Source organism: Mesocricetus auratus, unplaced genomic scaffold (assembly GCF_017639785.1).
Source record: "Mesocricetus auratus isolate SY011 unplaced genomic scaffold, BCM_Maur_2.0 Super-Scaffold_100009, whole genome shotgun sequence".
Lineage (NCBI taxonomy): Eukaryota > Metazoa > Chordata > Mammalia > Rodentia > Cricetidae > Mesocricetus > Mesocricetus auratus.
The window spans coordinates 65,569,768-65,575,422 of NW_024429193.1; positions in this window are offsets into that span (position 1 = coordinate 65,569,768).

Consider the following 5,655-nt stretch of genomic DNA (forward strand, 5'->3'; position numbering starts at 1 on the left):
GAGGTGGGTAATTTGTCTCTTTTTTGATATGTATGTAAGACTGAGGGTAAAAACATAGGCAGAAGCTCTCCAGTGGGGTCTTGTGGGTGGATCTGGGTGGATGCTGAGTCTGGGGGAACAGCTCTACACACTCCTGTGGCTTGCGTTTCAGCAGGACTGCGGGCAATGCTGATCCAGCATCCATGGGCGTGGTGCTTAGGACCCATACCAGCTTAGTCCAGCCACACGGCAGATGCAGACAGGTGTGTGTGGAAAAGTAACTAGTAAACATTTTTAAAATTTTTCCAGCACCAGGGATGACTGAGCCTAGGGTCTGAGCATGGTAGAGAGATTTTAAAAAACTCTGTACACATCCATGAATATGGGGGCCTGAGGAGGATGGGATGTTGGATCTTTGGAGATTGGGGATGTGGTTGTGAGTTGCGGGTGCAGGGAACTGAACTCAGATCCTTGGAAGAGCAGCAATAGTGATACGGACCACTGAGCCATCTCTCCAGCTCCTGGCTTTTGGTTTCTCCGCCCACTCTTCCTCCATATTCCCTGAGGCTTAGAAGGGGCTGAGTCTACCCCTGTGTTACCTGTCTGTGCCCTGAGGCAGTGCTCTTCCCCCTCAGAGGGAAAACATGAAGAGCAGAGTCCTTTTTCTTTTTTTGGTTTTTACGAGACAGGGTTTCTTTGTATTGTTTTGGAGGCTGTCGGTCCAGCCCGGCCTCGAACTCACAGCCATCCGCCTGCCTCTGCCTCCCGAGTGCTGGGATTAAAGGCGTGCACCACCACCGCCCGACTGCAGAGTCCTTTTTCAAGGGGACAAAGAAGCTTAGGCAGGAGGATTGCCTTGAGTTTGAGACAAGTCTTGGCTGTACAGCAAGATTCTTTTACAAATAAGTAGTCAGGACAAGAAAAGAACCACAAACCTGGGAACAGTCTGGACTGTTTTGTTTTTTAAGACAGGCTCTCATGTAGACCAGGTTGTCCTCCAGCTCATGGATACTTATCTGCCTCTGCCTCTGCCTCCCGAGTGCTGGGATTAAAGGTGTGTGCCACCAACGCCCAGCCTTGTTTTGTTTTTTAAGACAGGCTCTCATGTAGACCAGGTTGTCCTCCAGCTCATGGATACTTATCTGCCTCATGTGCCTGCCTCCGAATGGGAAGAGCCTACCCAGCCTGCAGCAACCCCAAAGCTTCAGGCAGAACATGCCATCTGACCTTATTCCCTCCACCTCCTGGCAACTGTGAGCCCTCAGCTCTGCCTGTTCTCCCTGTCCCCTGAGACCTTACCAGACCTGTGGTGAGGTTTTCCAGGACAGAGGAGGGTTAGTCAGTCACAAAGAGAATGTCTCCCCTTGCCTATCCCGTTTTTTCTTTTTGGTCACAGTGTCTTCTATAGCCCAGGCTGGTCTTAAACTCACTGTGACCCTTTCACCCCAGCTTCCCAAATTCTGAGATTACAGGCTTGAGCCACCAAACCTTTTGTTTATTGAGACAGCTTCTTACAATGTAACCTAGGCAGGCCTGGAGCTCCCTGAATAGACTAGACTGACCTTGAACTTATGGAAGTTGATGTGTACTGAGGCCTTTGTCTTCTGACATGCCATCATCCCAAAGCCCATTGTAACTGTGGGTGCCACCTTTGTCTGATGTCCACATTGTTCTTCAGTGCATACACACACTAAGTTGTGAATGCAATTAGTGCCTGTGCATATAAAGCCAGAGGAGGACTTGGGCGTCTTCCTCTACTGCTCTCTGCATTACTGTCTCGAGACGGCCTCCCACTGACCGGACCCGGAAGCTCGCCCTTTTAGTTGGACTCTCAGGATCTGTCTGTCTCTTCCCTTGCCCATGCTGAGTCACTGACACTCCCAGGCTGCAGCTTTTTCCGTGGTTGCTAGGGACATGAACTCATGTCCTTGTGCTCTATCTCCCGGCTCCTCCTCTGTCTAGACAGGGTCTTGCTATGCTGCCCAGGGCTCTAGAGCTTCTCTTTCTACAGCCTCTAGTACTTCAGCTGTTCGTGTAGCACCACGCTCTGCAGTTTGCTTCTTTTCTCTGGGCGTTTCTTCACTTTCCAGTCCAGCTTCCAAGCTGTGACCGTGCCGTGTGAAAGGAGAGCGGCACCTCGCTGAGGGTGGAGGAGCCCAGGGCTGTGCGCATGCACGTGGGACGGGCACCTCTCAGCAGGCCTGAGGCACGGTGGCATTCACTCTTCTGTTTCCTCCCCTCCTGTGCTTCCCATCCTCCCCTCAGCACCCCCTCTGTCCTGTCTCCTACTTTGCAAAACAATTGTTACAATTCCTACACCACTATCTCAGTGATTGGACCCACTAACACATTCTGTCCTAAAGATGGGGCTATTTGTTGAATGTGTGCAGCTTAAACTTTTTGTCAGTTTTGCCGTACGGCTTTAATCCCAGCACTCGGGAGGCAGAGGCAGGCGGATCTCTGTGAGTTCGAGGCCAGCCTGGTCTACAGAGTGAGTTCCAGGACAGCCTCCAAAACAATACAGAGAAACCCTGTCCTTGGAAAAAACCAAAAAACAAAAAAACCTTTTTGTCAGTTTGATGCAAGCTTGGGCTATTTGGAAAGAGGGAGCCTCCGCTGAGGAAATGCCTCTGTAGATTGGCCTGTAGGCAAGCCAGCGGGTATTTTCTTGATTAATGATTGATGTGGGAGGGTCTATACCACAGTGGGCAGTGCCACCCCTGGGCAGGTGGTCTTGGGTTGTATTAAAAAACTGAGCAAGCCACAGGGGAACAAGCCACCGCTGTCTCTGCTTTAGCCCCCACCTGGAGCTCCCGTCCTGACTTCCCCCAGTGATAAGCCATGATAAGGGTGAGCCAAATTAACTCTCTCCTCCCCTAGTTGCTGTTGGCCATGCTGCTTATCACATCGATAGAAAGCCAACTAGGACAGTTGAGATGCGAAGAAACTTCTCAAAGCTAGGCATGGTGACTTTAACCTGCTGTCCCCCTATGAGTTTGAGATCTGCCTGAACTATCTGTATAAGGACTTCAAGGCCAGCCTGAGTTATATATAGTGAGACCTCATCTTAAACAAAGGGACATCACTAACCAGTTAGAAGGACTCCATACACCACCTTCCCACCTTTTGCAAGAGAACAGACTGGAGCACCCAGGTTAGCCAGGCAGGCAGCTGTAGCACCTACGGTTGCCACCAAGTAGGGCACACGGGAGGGAGCCCCAGAGGAAGAATCAGGACCGTGGACCTGCTCGCCGGCCCACAGGGAGCTAGGCGGCTCCTGCCTTGCTGCAGCTCTGGGGAAGGGAGATGCAGAGCTCTCCCTCACCTCTGCTGCTAAGTGGCACAGTCTGAGTTTTCAGATTTGCACCATGAGGCTGAGGTGGGGGAGACTGGCCCAGCAATAGTGAACAGAGCTGGAATTCAGTAGACAGACCCTCCTCTGACTCACCTCTCTGTGAGACGAAGCCCTGACCTCAGTGAGGACGTCGAATAGTCTGACCCTCCCAAACTTCCTGCAAGCTTTCGAGCTCAGAGTTGCCAGGAGCTGCTGCTCCTCCCTGCACCCAGCTCGGGAGGGGGAGCCCTGTTCTCCCTAGCTGAGAAAGTTTGCTAGATGTAGCACACAGAGCTGGTTTGTGTCAGGCTGCAGAAAAGGGTGTTGGTGGGGCATGGCTGGTTTCTAATCCCAAGAGTTGGGAACTTGAGGGAGGAGGATCAGAAGTTCAAGGCATGCCTCCACTACATAGTGGGTGTAGAGTTCAGTCAGCATAGTTTACATGAGTATCTGTGTCAAAGCAGAATTAAAAAACAAATCCACAAACAAAGTGAGCACGCCTGAGAGAGAGAGAGAGAGAGAGAGAGAGAGAGAGAGAGAGAGAGAGAGAGAGAGAGAGAGAGTAAGAAAGCTGGGTTTGGGGAGGGTGTGCATTTACAGTGTAGCTTAGTAGTAGACCTAGTTTGAGGCGAGTCCTAGGTTCCATCTCCAACACCACAAGTACCAACAAAAATGTTTGTGGACGGAGAACAAGGGTTTCCCTTGGGCTAGGAGATGCCCAAGTTTGTGGGCTGGATGTGATGTAGTCTTTCAGTCTCCCACTGGGGCAGGCCTGGAGGCTTAAGCCATCTTGGGAAAGACCTCTCGTTTGATTCCTGGGCCTCAATAGGGCAGAGATAAGGGGGTGAACAAGCTAGGTGAACACTCAATATTCTGCAGGAGGAGAGGAGAGGATGTGGCCGCTAATGGAAGGAAAGGACTTGTCCCACCCTCTGCGCTGGGAGGGATGCTGGCCTGAAGGTAGGCAGCTGTACACCTGCAGCAAGGCAGGAGGGGAGGAGATAACATCTCCAGTTGGCGTGTGTGTGTGTGTGTGTGTGTGTGTGTGTGTGTGTGTGTGTGTGTGCGCGCGCGCGTGTGTTTCCATTCTTCCTGGCTTGTGGCACAGTGATGTGGCTTGCTTGACTCTGACTGTTACTAGGTGAACAGGCTGCAAAGACCGAGAGTGGGCACAAAATCCCAGAGTATAGGACAGCGCCTTGGGTGGACGCTGGCTGAGGTGTGGGTGGCGAGGGGTGCTGTAGCTCCGTGCTAGAATGCTAGAGTGCTTTCCTCTCTTTGCTCCCCCTACCTCATGTGTTACAATCCGGACCGACCACAGTTTCCCCTCCAGTCTTCTCCCACACTCCCCTCTCCCCCACATCTACCCCTCTCCATCCCCCCTCAGAAGAGAGTAGGCCTCCAGGGACATCGAACAAACCACATAACATGCTGCAATAAGGCAAGCACATACCATAACATCAAGGCTGAACCAGGTGACCCAGTAGGAGGAAAGGGGTCCCCTAGCAGGCAAAAGAGTCAGAAAGAGCCCCCCCACTGCTGGGAACCCCACTAGAACACTGAGCTACTTGGCCATAGCATACATGCAGAGGACCTAGGTCAGACCCTACAGGCTCCCTCTGAGTCCTAGTCAGTTGGTCCTGTGGGTCATGTTATCCTGGTGTCCCTGACCCCTCCCGTTCCTTAGGTCCTCCCTCCACCTCCTCCACAGCACTCCCAAGCTCTGCCTAATGTCTGACTGGGTCTCTGCATCTGCCCTCATCAGTTGCTGGATGAAGTCTCTCTGATGAGGATTTTGCTAGGTTCTGGTCCCCGAACAATTGCAGGCCGGACACACTGTAGGTTGAAGGTTTTGTGGCCAAGTTGTTGTCTCCACTCGAGGTCTTGCCTGGTTACAGAAGATGGCCGGTTCAGGCTCTGTGTCCCCATTGCTAGGTCTCTCTCGGAGATCCCGTCGAGTGTCCATTGAACTAGGTTCTAACATGCACCAAGCTCTGGATTCCATCCCCAACAATGAAAGGAGAAACAAAAAATTTTTTTTCTGTGATGACCCAAAATGATCAAGAGAAACCAATTACGAGGCAGGATCAAGAATATAAGGCTGCCAGGCGTTGGTGGTGCACGCCTTTAATCCCAGCACTCGGGAGGCAGAGGCAGGCGGATCTCTGTGAGTTTGAAGCCAGCCTGGTCTACAAAGTGAGTTCCAGGACAGCCTCCAAAGCCACAGAGAAACCCTGTCTCGAAAAACAACAACAACAAAAAAAATAAGGCTAGCCTGGTCTACATAGCGTGTTCCAAGCCAGTCAAGGCTGCAGAGTCAGACCCTGTCTCAAGAAACAGAG